This window comes from Capricornis sumatraensis, chromosome 12 (genome assembly GCF_032405125.1).
Source record: "Capricornis sumatraensis isolate serow.1 chromosome 12, serow.2, whole genome shotgun sequence".
Lineage (NCBI taxonomy): Eukaryota > Metazoa > Chordata > Mammalia > Artiodactyla > Bovidae > Capricornis > Capricornis sumatraensis.
In genome coordinates, this window is record NC_091080.1 from 26,389,124 (window position 1) to 26,411,507 (window position 22,384).

General features: G+C 44.2%; 1 protein-coding gene across 1 annotated transcript in view; it reads right to left on the reverse strand.

Annotated features, from left to right (window-relative positions):
- Window positions 1-611, reverse strand: part of RUBCNL (rubicon like autophagy enhancer) — a 39,573-nt gene extending 38,962 nt beyond the window's left edge. Inside the window, exon 1 of the mRNA XM_068984309.1 lies at window positions 488-611. The gene's annotated coding sequence lies outside the window, so the exon portion shown is untranslated. The remainder of the gene's footprint in view (window positions 1-487) is intronic.
- Window positions 612-22,384: the final 21,773 nt, after the last annotated feature.

Consider the following 22,384-nt stretch of genomic DNA (forward strand, 5'->3'; position numbering starts at 1 on the left):
CGAGGGGGAAGCGGCGCCCTGACACCGCCCCTCGCCCACATCTCCCCGCGCCAGCCAAAAATATCCCCGGCTCCCGCAGCAAATCGGAGAAACGCCCCCAGCGGAGCGAAGCGCCACTTCCCGGCCTGCTGCTCGCTGGGAGGCGACGCGGAGGCGAGCTGGAAGGAACGCGGGCCCCCTGCTCTCCTCCCGACCCCGGGCCCCGGGTGGCGCGGGCTGGGGTCCGCCGGAGCAGCTATGCACTCCCCCGCTCTCCGCCCGGTTGCCTCCGGAAACCCCTCCCTACCCCTAGCCGGGGGACTCGGATGGAACCGCGCTTTCCGGGGTGGAAACGAGATCATCACAGATCTGGCGGACGTCCACGCCCAACCCGAGTCCCAGAAGGGTGGTCTCTAGCATCAGTACAATTGCCTGAAATGATGATCTTAGCAATTTGATTTCAAGTCTGCGCTGCAAGCTGTGGGCCTGGCGGGGACCTGCAACTTACCCGGAGCGCGAGCCACGTCTCTCTGACCTCAGCGGGCTGCACCCCGCGGAACCCCACCCGGAGGACGCCACGGTCAGCATCCGTCCAACCTAATCGTCCTTGTCCGCTGGCAGCCAGGGTTTGTTTAGAGTCCCATCACAGCTGTGCCGCGGGGAGCACAGCGCATCGCGGGGGAGGCTGGGGAGAAGCAACCAACCAATACAGAAAGTTTTCACAAATAGAAACCCAAGCCCTGACAGTTCCTACGGCCGAATGCATCACGTCCCACGCCACCCCCCCGGGGAGCTTCAGCGCGCTCCAGCAGCGCCCCCAGCGTCTCTTGGGGACAGAATCTCCCAGTTACCTGCCCGGTAACAACACACAGGTGAGCCAGTCCTGGCTTGCTTAGAAGAGGCCCTTCTGCTCGGTAAAACCAAACCCGCATCGCACTCCTTTTAGGTTCTTTGGCTTTGCCCTTTGTCAGTTCCAGGTTGTGTAACCACGTCGCAGGTATTTGGGGCTTTATTTGCCGGGTGTCTCTTCGGAACACCCCCCTCCTAGGTGCAGCCTGGCATGGAGTAGTTAAGGGGCAGCGCCGCGTAGACGTGGGTTCTCCGATGAAGCCCTAAGTGAGAATCAGGATCACGAGCCAAATGAGTGCATGCTATCAATTACCCGCTTCCCGCCTGCCAATATAAGACATATAGGAGACCCGGTTGGATCCTTGCATTGGGAAGATCCCCTGGAGGAGGCGATGCCAACCCACTCCAATATTCCTGCCTGGCGAATTCCATGGACAGAGGAGGCTGGCGGGCTACAGTTCATAGAGTTAGGAAGACTCCTACACGACCGAAGCGTCTTAGCACACACTGCACTTTTGCCGATCCTAGATTGGCCTGACCTAAAAGAACTCGGGATGCTTGGTGTTCTGTCCCAGGAACTCAAGTCCACTGAATGCCGGCTGGGCACAGTTTGCATTAAATCAAGAAGGAAAAGGGTATGGGGTGCCTACCAACATCTGAGTCTAGTATGCAGCAGATGCTTTTCCTAATTATTTTCAGCAATCCTAACAACATCCTTGAGAATAACAAATCATTTGTTCCCTTTTCACAGAGGAGGGATCTGTGGCTAAGCTAGGTTAAGTTACTTGCCCAAGGTCACACAGCTAGGAAGTAGCAGAGTCAGGCTTTGAAGGCAGGTATCTTACATGAAACTGTGTATCCAGTTGCCACCCAGTCACTAGCAAGACACAGAAGAAGGATGAAATGAAGGAGGCCAATGTCATGCAAAGTAAATCAGAGAGTCTATTAGTCAAAAAAACAAAGCAAAAAACAAATAAACAAACTGAGTCCCAGGTAAGGACAGTGTTCTTGTAGGGAGACTAGGAGATTTTAGACCAAGATGGTATGGTTTTGTCAGTTCCCTCTGAAGCCACTTTTAAATCATCTTTACTAACAGGTAGAGACGTATATCAGAGAAGGCAATGGCACCCCACTCCAGTACTCTTGCCTGGAAAATCCCATGGACAGAGGAGCCTGGTAGGCTGCAGTCCATGGGGTCACTAAGAGTCGGATACGACTGAGCGACTTCACTTTCACTTTTCACTTTCATGCATTGGAGAAGGAAATGGCACCCCACTCAGTTATTCTTGCCTGGAGAATCCCATGGATGGGGGAGCCTAGTGGGCTGCAGTCCATGGGGTCTCTAAGAATCGGACACGACTGAGCGACTTCACTTTCACTTTTCACTTTCATGAATTGGAGAAGGAAATGGCAACCCACTCCAGTGTTCTTGCCTGGAGAATCCCAGGGACGGGGGAGCCTGGCGGGCTGCCGTCTGTGGGGTCGCACAGAGTCGGACACGACTGAAGCAACTTAGCAGCAGCCGAGAGGTATATGGGCTTCCCTGGTGGCTCAGGTGGTAAAGAATCTGGCTGCAATGAAGGAGACCTAGGTTCAGTCCCTGGGTTGGGAAGATCCCCTGGAAAAGGGAATGGCAACCCATTCCAGGATTCTTGGGTTAAATTAAATCAAGAAGGAAAAGGGTATGGGGTGTGTACTAACATCTGAGTCCAGGATTCGACTGCCTCATCCTATGAAAGTCACAGGTAATTACAAACCAAGAACCACGCAGGAGAAGCAGAGGCAGATTTTATTTTTTCTGGAGAAGGTCTTCTTCCCGGTCGCAGTGCCCCCCAGGCCCCAGGTCTCAAGGGCAGTGAAAGCGAGTACCAGGAACGACTCACCGCTTCAGCCGGCAGGGCTCCCGCCAGCGCCCGGTGGTCACACACACAAAGTTCCTTTGTGGCCAGGGCGCCCTCGGAAGAGACTAGAAGCCTGGCAGCCGCCCGCCCCAACCCAGCCAGGCTGCGCAAGAAGGGATTTGTGCCAGCAGGAGAAAGGCAACCCTGCCTTTGCGCTCATCTGACAGAGCCGGCCAAGGGGAAATCAGCCTCTTACAGAACAGGAAGGAAACGAAACGAGCTGAGATGGACGGCAGAAGGGGCTGCAAGGAGGAGCCTCATGGGCACCGTCGGGCACCGTCGCCACGCAGACGTGCAGGGAAGGAGGGACCATCCTGTGTGGGAGTGAAGCCAGGACACGCGCCAGGGAGTGAAAGAGCCAAGGAAAGCGGCATTTGGCTTGTCTCCCTTTCTTTTCCTCCCGTCTGTCTGCCTGAAAGATACCCACTTTTTTTTTAAATCCACAAAACCCCAAATTTGTATGATTTCATTTACATGTGGAAGCTAGAATAGGCAAATTCATGGAGGCAGAAAGTAGAACAGAGGGTACCAGGTCTTGAGGGAGGGGGAGGGGGGAGTTGTTTCATGTGTACAGAGCATCCGTTTAGGATGCTGAGAAAGTTCTGGAAATGGATGGTGCTGATAACTGGTTGCACATTATTACAAGTGAACTAAATGCCACTGAATTATAGTCTTAAAAAATGGTTAACAAAGATTGTCCAACTTGCTATCTTCTTTGATTTATACTTCATGCCAAGTGACTCGGTGAGACTGGACTCCAAGATTTTTGAATATTCAGTCAAAACAGACTGAAAAGGGGGAAATAGTTTCAATAGTAAAGGTTATTTTAGCTTCCCAGGTGGCGTGGTGGTAAATAATTCACCTGCCAGTTCAGGAGACATGGGTTCGATCCCTGGGTCAGGAAGATCCGCTGGAGAAGGGAATGGCAACCCACTCCAGTCTTCTTGCCTGGAAAATTCCATGGACAGAGGAGCCTGGCAGGCTACAGTCCATGGGGTCATAAAGAGTCGGACACGACTGAGCACTCACACATTCATATCTTACCATAATAAAATATTTTAATATTTATTGCATTTTATCATTATTTTATTGTATTTTATAATAAATACATACATGTGTATTGAAAATCTACTATCATGAGGCTTTCCTGATGGCCCACGGTTAAGACTCTGCATTTCTAAGGCAGGGGATGTGAGTTCAGTCCCTGGTTGGGAAACTAAGATCCCTCATGCCTAGTGGCTCAGCCAAAAAATAAATACAATATTTTAAAAGGAAAAGAGAAAATCTACTATCATAATGTGACACTTCTCCGGAGTGAAAGACCAGGTAAGAGCAATACACTAAGAGAGGGGCTCTGATCCCTGGGTCTTAGTTTCTTAAATTTTAACAAACCTTCTCTCTTTTGCTTTCATTGAGAGATGCCACAGCCCAGGTTTCAGGTTGTTTGTTGCACGTCCCCCATTCAGAAGGAAGAAGAGCCCTGCCATGTTCAAATCAGAGCCTTGTGAGGCTCACAGAGATGCCACACCCCCGGAAGAGCCTCTTTACTTTTAAGTGACCGAAGCAGTTAAGACAAAAGATACACGGCAGTCTGGCAGCTTCAAGCAAACCCTGATCCGCAGGGTCAGCGTGTTCTACGGAGATGTTAGGATGAGGGACTGTGCCCTTGTCTGACAGATAATGAGAAATTCTTGTCCCCGAGTCCTCCTCCTCCTCTGTCTTCATTACACAGGTCCTGCTTTTCCTCTTTGAAGATGCCCTTAGCTGGACGAGTAGAACCGGAAGCTCCCCCTGTTCTGCAGTCTATTTTTATGACAAAAAATGTGGTATACATAAAAACCTGACATCTCGCATGAGTGCGAGGGGCAGCGGCTGGGGGGTCCGGTACCCCAAGGCTCCCTCTCGGATCGCTAGAGAAGTCTTTCTCACCGAAACAGTTGTTTGCATTGGTGCTAAAAAAATTAAGATGTTAGTATTCTGTTTTGCCCACTAGATTGTGGCTCCAGGGGGCCGTATTCATTTCTGAATTCCTTCCCTCATGTTGCTTCCTCCCCAGGACCTAGTCCTGTGCTTCTTATGTTTTAGGTGCTTCAGAAAAATTGTAACTATTCATGTGGCTTATGGGGTGTGGTTTAAATGCCATCTTACAAAAGAGGAAGACATTCAGCTAAGATGATCCCATGTTCGGGGACAGTTGGTGTGTCCAAAATTCAGTGTCTTAGTCAACATTGAAAATGTTCTTCACTGTGATCTCAACCCAGTTTCCAGTCTCTTCTACCCCTGCCTCAGGGCTTCCCTGGTGGCTCAGATGGTAAAGAATCTGCCTTCAATGCAGGAGACCCTGGTTCGATCCCTGGATCGGGAAGATCCCCTGGAGAAGAGAATGCTAGCCCACTTCAGTATTCTTGCCTGGGAAATCTATGGACAGAGGAGCCTAGTGGGCTACAGTCCACGGGGTTGGAAAGAGTCAGACAAGAATGAATGATGAACACTTTCACTTCATTTTCATCCCTGCTTCACTTACCCTAAGATCCACAAAGGCTCACCAATTGCTCTGGGAGAATTCTTCATATTTTCCTACCTTCGTATCTCAAGCCATTAGCCACATCTTTGCACACCTGCTTCCCAGTCTCATGCCTGACACTGCATCCGTTTCTGCGGGAGCCTCCTAGCCCAGGGTAGACAATACCTCAAGTCATTTCCCCATGAACTATTTGATTAAAAAGAAGGCTAAAACACCTAGAAAAAAAAGAAAAATCCTGTATGGCTTGCATTGAATTTTCTCCATAATTCTGTTACCATAACAAAGTTACCTTATTTTTCTAAAATTTTCTCTAAAGTAAAGTAAGTTGGACTTGGTATTCCCACTGGAATAAGTGGGAAGAAAAATCTGTCATGTGGTGGAGAGACTTGTTTCCTCCCAGAGTTTCTCAAGAGCCCAGATGCTTATGTAACATCCGAGGGAAGATTTCCGGTCTTTGTTGCATGGTAGCCATTGCATGTTTGTTTGTTTTTTCCCTTTAATTGTTGGTTGCCCTGGGTCTTTGTTACTGGGCGAGGGCTTTCTCCAGGGGCTGCTCTCGAGCGGCAGTGCACGGGCTTCTCACTGCAACGGCTTCTCTTGCTGAAGACCACAGATGCCAGGTGCAAGGGCTTCAGGATTTCAGCACTCGGGCCCAGCAGCTGTGGGGCAAGGACTTAGTTGCTCCAAGACATGTGGGATCTTCCCAGACGCGGGATTGAACTCTTGGCCCCTGCATTGGCAGGCAGATTCTTAACCGCTAGACCACCAGGGAAGTCCTCTCATTGCATGCTCTGAAGTCTATTAATTTGGAAATTTCCATCACTCTCTGCCAAACACTGGCGCAAGGCTCCTTCACCAAACTCTTTGGGATGCATTTACTTAGCAACCAAATGCCCCTTCAGAGAATCTGCCTCTCTCTCACAGGCTGTCTATGTCTTTTCCATTCAAAAAAGAGAAAACAAAACAAAACCTCTCTTTCTTAGCTGCTTCTTGAGGAAGCGACTTCCCACTCAGGTGACTCCTGCCTTTCTGCTTATCATATGACAAAACCACAATTACACCAAATATATAAACCTCTTAATTCTGCCCTGGGGGACTCAAATCCCAGCCCATCCTTTCCAAGGAGGTAAGTAAAAAGTGATCTCATTCATTCAAGTTTTTCTGCAAAGCAGTAAGAACACAACAACTGAATTTCTCAATATTTTGCCACATGAAATTTAAAAATTAAAACACATGTGTTGTACCAGTACAATGAATACCAATGGATGAGTGGAAGTTATATCTCTATTATAACATAGATGGATCCAACCAACATCTTCTCTCTCACCAATTCATTTCAATAGCCTTTAAAATCATTCAGCTTAATTTGATATTCTGATTTCATGCTCCTCAAGCTATCTTTATTTAAAAATTGATTCTCTGTGTCAATTTGCCTACAGGGAAAGGAGATGCTGATCAGCCAACATGGGCGTTCCCACCTACCCCGCTCCCCCAAAGTTATGTGTGTTACAGTAAATAGTAATAAATTATCATTCTTGCTTATACATAAATCTCCAGGGAATTTCTTCAGATTAAATCAGATCCTCTGATAGGGAGAATGAAAAGTGAAAGTCTCTCAGTTGTGTCCAACTCTTAGTCCATGGAATTCTCCAGGCCAGAATATTGGAGTGGGTAGCTTTTCCCTTCTCTAGGGGATCTCCCAACCCAGGTGATCAAACCCAGGTCTCCCACATTGCAGGTGGATTCTTTACCAACTGAGCTATCAGGGAAGCCCCAGAAGAATGATGGTCCCCCAAAGATGTCCACACCCTAGTCCCCAGATTAGGGATTAGGATGTAGTTATGTTGCACAGCAAGGGGGAGTTTAGGTTGCAGATAGAGTGGGTTGGACTTATCCAATGAGAGGACTTCCCTAGTGGTCTAGTGGTTAAGAATCCACCTGCCAATACAGGCAGCACGACTTCAATCCCTGGTCCGGGGAGATCCCACATGCCTTGGAGCAACTAAGGCCGTGCCCCACAGCTACTGAGCTTGAGTGCTGCTGTGGCCAAGCTGTCATCTTGATTTTGGCTCCAGGAGGCTAATTTTAGACTTCTGACCTCCAAAACTGTGCAACAGCAAATTTGTATCCTTTTAAATTCTCTTTTTCCCTAATGTTTATGTATTTACTTGTTTATTTTGGCTGCACCAAGTCTTAGTGGTGGCACGTGGGATCTTCGGTATTTGTTGCAGTGTGCAGTCTCATATACCCAACAGGGATCGAACCTGGGCCCCCTGCATTGGGAGTGCTGAATCTCACCCAGTGGACCAGCAGGGTAGTCCCTTAAGACACTAAATTATTGATGGTGTGAATCAGCAATAGGAGACTGCTACAGCTCTATGATAGGGAACTATTACTATCACAATGAGCAGGCAGAAACGTACAGACCCCAAGGGACTGAGTGATTTTGCTCACACTGATGAACACTACTCCTGGAGGTACAGTATGGTATCCCTGCAAAATTGGTTCCTGGATTCCCCTGAAGATAGCTCAATGTTTTTCCCCCTTCTCTGATCATCAAAGTCCTCTAAACATAATACAGGCTGTTAAAAATAGGTAGTGAATCAATGAGTTTTTGGCAAAATATAGAGACTGTGAGCCATAACTGGTGTATTTTTGATGATAGTCTAAAAAATTTAAGGCTTACCCTTATCTCTCTCCAGTTATGTATGAATGCCTCCTCTATCAAAAATTTTGTAGTTAGATTATACAGAATTGAAGTAACAGAGAGTTTGTGATGAGAATGACCAGCTCTCTTTTCCAGTTACAGGGAAAATGCGGACTCAGTTTAAAAAATCAATGCCTAGTCTCCATCTCCAGTAGTAATTTCGCCTCTGCAAGAGGAAGCTTCATTTCTATTCTGAGGCGTGTAGAAGCTCTTCAGGCTGGTGGAAGAGCTTGTGACATTCTTGTCAACACAGCTGACACCATATCACCTCCAGCACTAAACATAAGGCCTTTTTTAAGGAGGAAAGGCAAGTAGAGCGTATCAATTAATCATGACAACACTTGGTCAGCTAAGAAGGGCTCCCAAGAGTCCTGTAGTCATTCTCTGGAGCTGAAGCTGCTGTCCGAGAGTCAAACCAACAGTCAATAAAAAAGTGAAAGTCGCTCAGTGGTGTCCGACTCTTTATAACCCCCTGGACTATACAGTCCATGGAATTCTCCAGGCCAGAATACTGGAGTGGGTAGCCTTTCCCTTCACCAGGGGATCTTCCCAATCCAGGGATCGAACCCAGGTCTCCCACAGTGCAGGCAGATTCTTTACCACTCAAATCACAAGGGAAGTCCGTAAATAAAAAGGTCCCTTGGAAAATGTCATCAGTTGCAAGTTGCTGACTCAAGAGCCCTCCTGGGAAGAGATGTGCTTCTCAAACTGAGTTGTGTGCAGAGCTAATGCCCTGAACCTGACCACATTCACACTTACCAGGCTCCTATGAGCTAGGAAACCTCTTTTGTATATTCATCATTCCTAACTGGTACTTTGCTGACTAAAGTTCATATAGTCAAAGCTATGGTTTTTCTAGTAGTCATGTACGGATGTGAGAGTGGGACCATAAGGAAGTCTGAGCGCTGAAGAATTGACACTTTCGAATTGTGGTGTTGGAGAAGACTCTTGAGAGTCTCTTGGGCAGCAAGAAGATCAAACCAGTCAAACCTAAAGGAAACCAGACCTGAATATTCACTGGAAGGACTGATGCTGAAGCCGAAGCTCCCATTCTTTGGCCACCTGATGTGAAGAGCCAAGTCATTAGAAAAGAACTTGATGTTGGAAAAGATGGAAGGCAGGAGGAAAAAGGGGGCAACAGAGGAAGAGACAGCTGGATGACATCATCGACTCATTGGACATGAGTTTGAGCGAACTCTGGGAGATAGCAAAGGATAGGGAAGCCTGGAGTGCTGCAGTTCATGGGGTTGCAAAGAGTTGGACAAGACTGAGCGACAGAACAACAACTTTCAGGTGTGTAGGAATTACCCTGAATCTACATAAAATGCAGATTCCAATCCAGTAGTTCTCAGGTGGGGCCCCAGAGGCTGCAACAAGTTCCTGAGTGAAGCCAGGGCTGCTGAGCCGTGGACCATGCTTTCAGTAGCAAAGGCTGGAAGAGAATCGCTTGTCTGCATGCATCATGGATTTTTTTCAGAGCCTACCAGAAGGCAAGAGAGCAGCTGGAGGGCACACACAAAGCTCCTTTCCATCCTCAAAAATAGCTGTGTGTTTTCCTGGGGTGATCTAATAGGCTGAGCAGAGAACATTGGGGCAATGTCCTTAGTCATTCATTCTGAGCGCTTCATTTGTTCTGGACAATTACTCGGACTCTCTGCACTTTGAGCTCAGAACTCTCTGTCTTGTCTTGCTCTCCGTATACTTAGTAACCAAATAGGCATTGAAATTCTTTTTTCCTGCTGTCTTGAGCAGGATAGATTTCTCCAGAACTCTTGAGGATGACACCAAACCAACAACTTCACATTCTTCAAAAATGATCACTGTGTTGTGGTTTGGTTAATTTAGGGATGTGAAGGAAGGGTGCAAATAAATAAACAGGTTCCTTTAAATTGAGAGTGCAGAGACACACACAGGACTCTTCCAGCCTTTGTTTTGTCAATATAGGGCATATATACACCGTTGTATAGTATAAATGAAATGATAAATGTAAAGTATTTAGCATAGTGTCCACCTAGCACACAGGAAGCATCCGACAAACAGCAGCTATTATTATCAAAATATACAGGAGAAGGCAATGGCACCCCACTCCAGTACTCTTGCCTGGAAAATCCCATGGACGGAGGAGCCTGGTAGGCGGCAGTCCATGGGGTCGCTGAGGGTCGGACACGACTGAACGACTTCACTTTCACTTTTCACTTTCCTGTATTGGAGAAGGAAGTGTTCTTGCCTGGAGAATCCCAGGGACGGGGGAGCCTGGTGGGCTGCCGTCTATGGGGTCACACAGAGTCGGACACGACTGAAGTGACTTCGCAGCGTATACTTTTCAAGCTGTGAGAGGGAAGTAACATGTGAAGAGCACTTAGAATCGCACATGGCAGATGCCAGTCACACTACAGCAAAAATGTATACCCAAGTTCGTGTGCCCCTGTGCACAGTGAGAGCAGACAAACTGCAACGTCAGAGTCTGGGGCAGAGAAAGGTTTATTGCGAGGTCACACAAGGAGACGAGGTGGCTCATGCCCTGAAAAGCCCTGAGCTCCCTCAAAGGTTTTGGCAGAGCATTTTTAAAGGGCAGGTGAGGAGAAGGTCGCAAGGTAGTGATCAGCTTGTGCACGATTCTCTGATTGGCTGATGGTGAGACAGTCAGGTGGTATCACAGGGGTTATCAGTCCTTGCGCTCCAGGAGGCCTGGGGCTGTGTGCTCATGGTCAGCAAGTACTTTCTCCATTTGAGGGGGCAGGTGGTTCCCATCTGAAAAACAGCTCAGGAAATGTCCATCAGGTGCTATTATCTAGGTACTCCGGAGAGGAGCTAAAGCAGAGAATACTGGGGGTGTGTGTGGGGGGTCTGTCCTGGGAAGGCCCCATAGGGTCCTTGTTGTTGTTCAGTCGCTAAGCTCTGTCCAACTTTTTGCAACCCCATGAACTGCAGCAGGCCATGCTTCCCTCTCCTTCACTACTTACCAGAGTTTTTGTTCCGATTCACGTCCATTGAGTCGGTGATGCCATCCAACCATAGGGTCCTGCTTGGTTATAATCATGTGATGGTGATAATGAAGAAGAGGGTATACGATGATGAGCTTCCGTTCCCTTTTCTCTCAATAGAATCATCTTCCTAAAATGAGACTTCAGGAGGATTAAGGAGGTAATCTGCCTGCAGTGCAGGACACCTGGGTTCCATCCGTGGGTTGGGAAGATCCCCTGGAGAAGGGAATGGCCACCCATTCTAGTATTCTTGCTTGGAGAATTCCATGGACAGAGGAGCCTGGCCAGGCTATAGCCCATGGGTTAGCAAAGGGTTGCACACTACTGAGCAACTAATGCTTGCACTTAAGGAGGGAAGGTAACATGCTTAAGCTCATTTTGACAGGCAACAATTACAACCCAAGTCAAACCCTTTCTTGGCATTTCTTGAGTGTGGTCAAAGGTGATCCCTCTCATAACTCTCTACCCTACCCCCACTTCATTGAATTCCTTTCCCCCTCCCCTCCAACTCATTTACACCCAGAATCTACACCCAAGCATCCCCCTTCTCCAAATACCACTTTTTACCACCACTTCAAGTTACTCAGCTAACCGTGGCTTCCACAATATTTGACACAGAGCCCACCACACAGTGAGGGCTCAGCCAACATTTGTGGAACTGAATGTAGTTTTATCAGAATACAGCATTCTTGCCCCATGAGTACTAGAGAAAATGGCTATATCTTTAAAATGAAGTGAGTGAAAGTCTCTCAGTCGTGTCCCACTCTTTGTGACCCCATGAACTATACGGCCCATGAAATTCTCCAGGCCAGAACACTGGAGTGGGTAGCCTTTCCCTTCTCCAGAGGATCTTCCCAACCCAAGGATTGAACCCAGGTCTCCTGCATTGCAGGTGGATTCTTTACCAGCTGAGTCACAAGTCTTTAAAATAAGAATTATTGATTTGGCTGTGCTGTGTCTTAGTTGAGGCATGTGGGATCTAGTTCTCTAGCCAGGGATCAAACCTGGGCCCCCTGCATTGGGAGCTCAGAGTCTTAGCCACTGGACCACCAGGCAAGTCTCTAAATGGCTAATTCTTATCAAAAAATTAAACTTTCAACCTCAGTCACTTCTCAAGCACACAGGACAGAAATGAGCCCTAGGAACAGGTTGTGGGCATCTCCTTGACATAATGACACATCGGTCCTTCCCCAGCCTATTAGGTTAACTCAATAGGATGGTGACCAGGGAGTGCCCTAAGTTCAAAGGCAGGGTGTGGATGCTTCTCTCCAGCTCTAGAATGCTCTTAACTCCTTAGGGTGTAAGGAGATGCTCTCCAAAAGTTCACAGCCTACTTTTTCAGGGGTATCCAGGTAACCACAATTTTTTTTTAACTCACTACCAAGGGGAATTGAATCCCATTGTGCAAATTAACCTCTCCTCATCACCTCTATCAACCCAGATACACCTGTGCATCGGCTCTCACTACTCTGATGAGTGAAGGCTCCTGTCTTGGATCCCTTGGATCACATCACAGCAGCAGAGCTCTCGGAGGAGCTGGCCCTGACACAATTATAATAGGCTATTAGATAACACTTCTGGGGAAAAAAGATGGAAAAAAGCATAGTCGGGAGTTCAAGAGAGGTTTGCAGTCCCTTTAAATATGGTATTAAGAGACTGTCTGATAAATGACTTTTTCTGATTTGTAATCATAGAACTCATAAAATTATAAAAAATTGCACTAAACTTACTTAAACATTTACTAGTTTGCTTTTGTTGGAAAGAGAACAATGGAAGTTAATCACACTTACCTGGAAAATCCATGAAGGAAGGCTACCTTGCCCATATGGGTTTGGTTCAAGAGCCAATGGGCCTAATTCTAAAAGCAGCTCAAATTCTCCACATCAGTTTATATGCTTGGGATTCTGTTTTTTCTTTCTTCTCAAATTTAAATGGCTACAGATTTACTTTAACACATATTAAGCCTTCTCTTTTCTATTTCCTATCTGCTGCTGCTGCTGCTGCTAAGTTGCTTCAGTCATGTCCAACTCTGTGTGACCCCATAGACAGCAGCCCACCAGGCTCTGCTGTCCCTGGGATTCTCCAGGCAAGAATGCTGGAGGGGGTTGCCATTTCCTTCTCCAATGCATGAAAGTGAAAAGGGAAAGTGAAGTCGCTCAGTTGTGTCTGACTCTTCACCGACTCTTCACGACCCCATGGACTGCAGCCTACCAGGCTCCTCTGCCCATGGGATTTTCCAGGTAAGAGTACTGGAGTGGGGTGCCATTGCCTTCTCCTATTTCCTATCTAAAGTAGTCATTGAAGGGCTCAAATATGATTTGGTAACAGCTCAATCCTATTTGCATTTCTATGTACTCGGTTGCTCAGTTGTGTCTAACTCTAGTGACCCCATGGACAGTAGCCCACCAGGCTCCCTCTGTCCATGGGATTATCCAGGCAAGAATACTGGAGTGGATTGCCACTTCCTACTCCCTAGGATCTTCCCGACCCAGGGATCAAATCTGCCTCTCTGGTGTCTGCTGCACTGGTAGGCGGATTCTTTGCCACTAAGCCACATGGGAAGCTCTCTCACATGGAAGAATAAATACCTTTGTGATTTGAAAGTGAACAGAGATTACCTAATCAGGACATAAGAAGCACTAATCATAAAAGATATGATGGTATTTGAAATGATATATTCAATAATACCTACAATTTAGCTGTCTTTTGTATCAGCTGTGGTTTTCATTTATTAGAGATTCACAAGGTATTGTGAATGACTACTCAGATGGATCCAGATGCTCTCTCTCACACACACACACACACACACACAAAGCCTTACATTTCACGTTGATTTCATGGCTGCATGACAATTGCAAAATACCAGACCTTTCCCAACTCATGATTTACGAGAGAGAGAACAAAAAAGAGGAATCAGTTGCGCTCTTAGAATCCCCCTAAAAAGGCCATAGGATGGAAAGAAAACCGCCTCTCAGTGCACAGAGCTCCTGATGGGGTGTCAGCATGACTTGAGTCATGGGACCCTCCCAGCTGCTGGAGGGATGATCTTGCTTTGTTCAAACTTTTTTCAGCAGGTGATTCACCATCAGACGTAAGGATGAACTTACTAATATTAAAAGGTGGGTAGTTCTGGGGAAGTCTTTAAATAAAATGCAAGACCATGATTGTGCAATGGTACATTGGATTTCTCTATCGGAAAAATAGGACAATAAAGTAGATAATTTCTGGAAGCCCTGTAACATCATGATTCTTTATTATTATTATAATTTTTTTTTGGCTGCACTGTGTAACATGCAGAACTTCCCCCACCAGGGATTGAACCAGTCCCCCTTGTAGTGGGAGCACAGAGTCTTAATCAGGAAAGTCTGATCTCTTATCACGTTAACTGCTTTTTTCCAAGCTAAAATTTGATTTACTGACTTCACACACCACCTTATTCATTTTAGTTTCTTCCAAAAATCCTCATCTTCCCCTTATGACTTTTGGTTCCCTCCTTAAATCCTTTCAGTTAATAAGAACAAGCTGAAACAGGGTTGGTACCTAAGCCCAGTCTCTCTTCCTCAGTCAGCAGTCTTCCTGTTTTTTTTTTGGAAACGCTGAGTGGGGTGTTTAGTGCTGGGGCTCAGAGGCAAACATCTGTAGGTTCCCATCCTCTTTGTCACTTACCAGCTATATGCCTTGAGCAAAATACTTCTCTCTGAGCCTTACTTCCCTTTTCTGCAAAACAGACCTACTACTAAAACCATTTAGCACATAGCATTAGACATCCGGATCTTAGCACAAGGTCTGGAGTGGGGAAGCTAACTATTCAGGGGACGATCAGACCTCTCTGATGCTCCAGAGTTACACTCTCTTTTCACCTTACACTCAGACTCCATAAGATTCAACCCCCAAAGGCTTCCTGTTAAGACTTTCCTTAACTCCTAGAGTCTGAGCTTCTCAGTGTCCCAAACCCTAGTATACATCAGATTATTGTGGAAACTACAGAAAAATGGACACCGTTAAGAGACTGAGATGCCAGTTTGAGGATATGGGATCCTCCTTATCCCAGCCGTTCACTGATGATCATCAATGGAAAAGTAACTTGTCCAAATTTGTCTATTGGTTTTGGAATGTATTTCACAGAGATAGGCCAAGGACTAAAGGGGACTAATTCTTTTTTTTTTTATCAAGAACAGAGAGTAATCAATAGTATATACTACACTATATGACATCACCAACTCAATGGACGTGAGGCTGAGCAAACTCCGGGAGATGGTGAAGGACATGGAAGCCTGGTGTGCTGATGTCCATGGGGTCAGAGAGTCAGACACGACTGAGCGACTGACTCTAAATTATACCTGATGCAGCTGTAAAGTCGAATTCACAGCCTTCAGCTTTTGAATTTTTAATGAATTGCAGTTATGAACATAACGTGCAAATAAGATAAAATCCTTATAATTGTGGGGTATAATTATGAGATTTTATAAGATAAAAATCTTATAATTGCACTTGGGAATAGTTCAGTTTGTGGGAAGATCTTATAATAAAGTTCCTATTATTAATTGGATAAAAAAATAATAGTACAAATGATGTATGTTTGACATTAGACCTGACATTTAAGGTCTCTAAGCTTCCATTTGCTTATTCATAAATGCTCAGTGAGAAGAGTATCTAATTCAAAACAGTGAATATGAAGATTAAAATTCATATATGAATATTTACTATAGTCTTGTATAGTAAACACTCAAAACGTTGATTCTTAATGCTGATGATTTCATTATGACTTAATTTCTCCATCTGTAAAAGAGGATAAAATACCTGTTGTACAGGTCTTTATGAATATTAGATGAGATAATGTTTTAAGATATGTGTGGTACTGTTTCTGATCACTGTAAGAAATTAATAAATACTAGCTTTTTAAAACAAACTTTTGTTAGCTCTTTATTTCACTAGCCATGTAGGCACACATACACACACACACCTGTATGGGCATTTTCCTTGGTCACCATTGATACTGTTGAAAAAGGACAAAAGGGGGTGTCCATTTTAATGTACTCTTTTCCCTGAATAAAACTGCACTTGGGGGTTTTATAATAACCTAAAAGGGAAAATAATCTGCAAAAGAATAGATACATGTTATATATAACTGAATCACTTTGCTATGTACCTAAAACTAACACAACATTGTAAATCAACTATGCTTATTAAAAATAAATAAAATAAAATTCCTGAAAGCATCAAAAAGATTATACTTCAAGGGATAAAAGGGCCATTTCTACTTATCCTATGTCCATTGACTTTTCCCCCCCTAATCCAAATGGAAATCATAAACCACATAATCTGTTTGAAACACAGATTTCCCTATGGGCTTGCTCTCTCTCCCCAAGTCACTGTCATAAAAAGCCAGTCACTTCCCATCTATCAGCTCATAAAGCCTGACTGGTGTGGTATCTGTCCATCAGACCTCAGGGCATTTCACTCCTATTGAATCCACATCATCGTTTTTCACAGACTTTTATGCTGAGATGTATGAGTAACTTGGTAATGTGGTAATGGGTCCCAATAAATGTCTTTTTTTTTTTTTTAACAAAGGAACATTTGTTTCAGCAGCTAAATATAGTAATTACTCAATACATTTTTTCCTCCTCCACATACTTTTAGGAAAAGAACTGTGTTCTGTTGTTCTGGGTCAATGACACAAAGCAATTGAGTATAAATGATGTGAAAAGCAGAGACACTACTTTGCCGACAAAGGTCTGTCTAGTCAAAGCTATGGTTTTTTCAGTAGCCATGTATGGATGTGAGAGTTGGACCATAAAAAAGCGGAGTGCCAAAGAATTGATGCTTTTGAACTGTGGCATTGGAGAAGACTCTTGAGAGTCCCTCGAGGTTCATAGAACCTCAACGGTTCTATGAAGACCTACAAGACCTGCTAGAATTAACACCCATAAAAGATGTCCTTTTCATTATAGGAGACTGGAATGCAAAAACAGGGAGTCAAGAAACACCTGGAGTAACAGGCAAATTTGGCCTTGGAATGCAGAATGAAGCAGGGCAAAGTCTAATAGAGTTTTGCCAAGAGAATGCACTGGTCATAGCAAACATCCTCTTCCAACAACACAAGAGAAGACTCTACCCATGGACATCACCAGATGGTCAACACGAAATCAGATTGATTATATTCTTTGCAGCCAAAGATGGAGAAGCTCTATACAGTCAGCAAAAATGAGACCCGGAGCTGACTGTGGCTCAGATCATGAACTCCTTATTACCAAATTCAGACTGAAATTGAAGAAAGTAGGGAAAACCACTAGACCATTCAGGTATGACCTAAATCAAATCCCTTACAATTATTCAGTGGAAATGAGAAATAGATTTAAGGGACTAGATCTGATAGAGTGCCTGATGAACTATGGACAGAGGTTCATGACATTGTACAGGAGACAGGGATCAAGGCCATCTCCAAGAAAAAGAAATACAAAAAAGCAAAATGGCTAAGGAGGCCTTACAAATAGCTGTGAAAAGAAGAGAAGCCAAAAGCAAAGGAGAAAAGGCAAGATATAAGCATCTAAATGCAGAGTTCCAAAGAATAGCAAGAAGAGATAAGAAAGCCTTCCTCAGTGATCAGTGTAAATAAATAGAGGAAAACAATAGAATGGGAAAGACTAAAGATCTTTTCAAGAAAATTAGAGATACCAAGGGAACATTTCATGCAAAGATGGGCTCAAAAAAGGACAGAAATTGTATGGACCTAACAGAAGTAGAAGATATTGAGAAGAGGTGGCAAGAATACACAGAAGAACTATACAAAAAAGATCTTCATGACCCAGATAATCATGATGGTGTGATCACTCACACTCACCTAGAGCTGGACATCCTGGAATGTGAAGTCAAGTGAAGTCAAGTGGCCCTTAGGAAGCATCACTAACAACAAAGCTAGAGGAGGTGATGGAATTCCAGTTGAGCTATTTCAAATCCTGAAAGATGATGCTGTGAAAGTGATGCACTCAATATGCCAGCAAATTTGGAAAACTCAGCAGTGGCCACAGGACTGGAAAAGGTCAGTTTTCATTCCAATCCCTAAGAAAGGCAATGCCAAAGAATGCTCAGACTACCACACAATTGTACTCTTCTCACACACTAGCAAAGTAATGCTCAAAATTCTCCAAGCCAGGCTTCAACAATATGTGAACCGTGAACTTCCTGATATTCAAGCCGGTTTTAGAAAAGGCAGAGGAACCAGAGCTCAAACTGCCAACATCTGCTGGATCATGGAAAAAGCAAGAGAGTTCCAGAAAAACATCTACTTCTGCCTTATTGACTATGCCAAAGCCTTTGACTGTGTGGATCACAATAAACTGTGGAAAATTCTGAAAGAGATGGGAATACCAGACAACTTGACCTGCCTCTTGAGAAACCTATATGCAGGTCAGGAAGCAACAGTTAGAACTGGACATGGAACAACAGACTGGTTCCAAATAGGAAAAGGAGTACGTCAAGGCTGTATATTGTCACCCTGCTTATTTAACTTCTATGCAGAGTACATCATGAGAAACGTTGGGCTGGATGAAACACAAGCTGGAATCCAGATTTCCGGGAGAAATATCAATAACCTCAGATATGCAGATGACACCACCTTTATGGCAGAAAGTGAAGAAGAACTAAAGAGCCTCTTGATGAAAGTGAAAGAGGAGAGTGAAAAAGCTGGCTTACAACTCAACATTCAGAAAACTAAGATCATGGCATCCAGTCCCATCACTTCAAGGCAATAGATGGAGAAATGGTGGAAACAGTGGCTGACTTTATTTTGGGGGGCTCCAAAATCACTGCAGATGGTGATTGCAGCCATGAAATAAAAAGATGCTTGCTCCTTGAAAGAAAAGTTATGACCAACCTAGACAGCATGTTAAATAGCAGAGACATTACTTTGTCAACAAAGGTCCGTCTATTCAAGGCTATGGTTTTTCAATAGTCATGTATGAATATGAGAGTTGGACTATGAAGAAAGCTGAGCGCTGAAGAATTGATGCTTTTGAACTGTGGTGGTGAAGACTCCTGAGAGTCCCTTGGACTGCAAGGGGATCCAACCAGTCCATCCTAAAGGAAATCAACCCAGAATATTCATTGGAAGGACTGATGCTGAAGCTGAAACCCCAATACTTTGGCCGCCTGATGTGAAGAGCTGACTCATTTGAAAAGACCCTGATGCTTGGAAAGATTGAAGGCGAGAGGAGAAGGGGATGACAGAGGGTGAGATGGTTGGATGGCATCACCAGCTTTATGGATATGAGTTTGAGCAAGCTCCAGGAGTTGGTGATGGACAGGGAAGCCTGGTGTGCTACAGTCCATGGAGTTATAAACAGTCAACTGAGTGACTGAACTGATAAATAATGTGGATTTTTTTTTTCCTCTTGGACAAGATGGTTAATTTCTCTAAGTCTTGGTTTAAAACTGAAAATTTGATAGTATGAACATTTAGTACAGTCCTATTCTTATTTTAGACAACTAATCATCTGTCAAAGGCATCTAACTCATAGGACAGAAAGTTTTCCTATTTCCCATAGAGTCACTACACATTAATCCTCGTGGTCACCATTTCCAGAGTCCTGCAGTGCTCTGTGTGGATCCAGGTCGAGCTGAAGTACAGCGCAGGGCCACCAGGTTCCTGCAGTTCCTGTGTGAGCCTACACCGTGAGTGCAAGTCCAAACCACTCTCTAGACTTCCCGGGAGGAATCCCCTCAGTGCCAGAACACCAGTTATGCAGGGTGTTCAATGGAGTTGTAAGCCAGTAAGCACCTTCAGGTTATTCTTGGGCATCACTTATCTCCTGGCCGTGATCATGCCATTGACCCTCTAAAGGAAAAGGACTTGACCTGCTTCTTCAGCAGTTTTCAGCGGCTTTTCTTTTACAGACAACTCTGTAGCACGTGGCCCAGAAACCAAAGGGAACAGTTCACAACACAGTGAAATTTATCTTCTTGGCCTTAATGACATCTACTTTAATCACCTTTGCTGGTGGCTCCAGAAAATATATTATTTAATCTGGGAGTTACAATTCTTTAAAATATTCAAAATGTGGATTTTTCCCCCCCTGATTTTAAATAAAATGAATCCATTATAGGATAGTTGGCATGAAAAAATATCCTAAATTTCTAAACCATACATAATCTTACAACTTACAAACCACCATGCTTAATATTTTGTTATATTACTTCTATCTTTTTTGCATACATATGTATGTATGTATGTTTATGTATATGTATACACACATATTACAAATAGGAAATGTACATACAGTATTATTCATTTTAAAAATACTATAGCATACACATTTCTGCACTTCATGAAATATCTTTGAAAAAGACCTGATTTTGAGTGACTGTGTGGCAGCCCATCACACGACTGATACACAGTTTATTTAACCAACACTCACTTCTTTTCTTTTTTTTCTTTAGCCATGGACTTTATTGTTTGAATATTTGCAATTATTATTCTATACACAAATGTTAATTTCTTACAAAACTCTGTATTCCGTATTGCTAGGTCACTTCCCTCTTCATTTTATGTCACATTTCCATCAAGAACTATTTCCCCAAATCACAATCTGCCTGATTGTGTGTGGTTGTTGTTCATTTGCTAAGTTGTGTACGACTCTCCGATGCCTTAGACTGGCCCAGCAGGCTCATCTGTCCATGAGATTTTCCAGGCAAGAATACTGGAGTGGGTTGCCATTTCCTTCTCCACAACACTCACTTCTTCAGATGATAAAATTATTGCTCCACCACAGGGAATCTTGTATTAATAGGAAGAAAGAAATGCATCTCAGGTATTGCCTAATGTACATTCTCTTTCTGGGGATAGAATTTGGTCTTTTAATGCAAAGGGTGGGTCAAGCTCTATTTCTGTAATTAAAGGCCAAAGGATACTGTAATCGTTTAAATACCTGAAGTGGAAGATGTATAAGAAATGACAGCAAAGAAGTACTTTGACTAGATCTCCATTTTTCACAATCCCTAAACTTTGCCTTGAAGGGGGTCACACGATGACTGATGCATTTACCTATGGAGATAAGCACTTCGTAAGTTTTTACCTTGATTCCCATGCTTAGTTTTTCCCTCACGTATTCCCAGAGGATCCTAAATAATAAAGCCCCATTTGTCAATTAATTATTAGTTCACTTGATAAACTAACTCCTACCATTTGTTGCTATTCCTCTCGCCTGTGCTGAGTTATAGACGAATTAATTTTAATGTAAGAGGAGATTGGTATTTACCGTTGAATGAAAAGGAATTCTCAAACTAAGTTAAATGCACATTTTAAATTCTGCTTATAAGTGATATCATTCAGGATTTGTCTTTCTCTGTCTGATTTATTTCACTTAGCATAACTCCCTCCAAAGTCATCCATATTGCTGCAAATAGCAAAATTTCATTCTTTTTTTACGACTGACTAGTATTCCATTGTGCATATATACCACATCTTCGTTAATGGTTACCAACGGGAAAGTGGGGAGGGGCAGTTCAGGGGTTAAAATGGGAGTGGGAGGTACAAGATGTTGAGTGTAAGAGAGGCTCAGTGATACATTATACAACAATGGGGAATATAGCCAATATTTTGGAATAGCTGCAAATGGAAAATAACCTTTGTATAAAAATTTTAAAATCTTTTTAAAAAGCAATACAAAGCTTTAAAAACAACCTAACAAATGTAAGCTCTTCCTATAAATCCTAAACACACCTAGCTCTTCCTTTTATTTTCAAAGGTGAGGTGTGGATTGATTTTCTTTCATCAAAACTCTTTTTCTGGCATCGCCCAGCTTTGCCATCAGCCCCAGCCCCACTCTCTGCCTCATGCCAGCCCCTTGTACCCACCACCCCCAGCTGCGAGCTCTGCCTGGCCCTCTAGGGATGGGTTTATGAGAAACCTTCTGCTCACTGCTTCTGCTCATTTTAATCATAGTCTCTTATTGATAGAGCAGCTAAGGGTGAGAATAATTGACTATAAAACCCTATCACTGCAAACATCTTATCCTTATCCAAAACATTCAAAGGAAGCCATATACCCAGCTACGCTACTTTTGAAACTTATACAGGGCTATAGAATGCAGATAATCTTTCATTCAGTAATAACAACAAAAAAAGTTGTACTACATTCTGGTGGAGTGGGATGTGCATGGACTAGATTTTATCCAGGGCAAGCGGAAATGAAGAGGAACTTTGGGGGAGGGATGAGAAGGAGGCAGGAGGAAGGGAAGAACATCTAATCACTTTGTGCTGGGATTTTTCTTTTCTTAATCTGATGGCAGCCAAGGAGAGGACAGAGAGAACACAACTCCCAGCCCCACTTGGGTGTGTTCCCAGGCTGCACAGGTAAAATCAGCTCTGAAATTAAACTCTCAGCACTGATGTGTGTGTGTGTGTGTGTGTGTGTGTTTGACATGGACCATTTTTTAAGTCT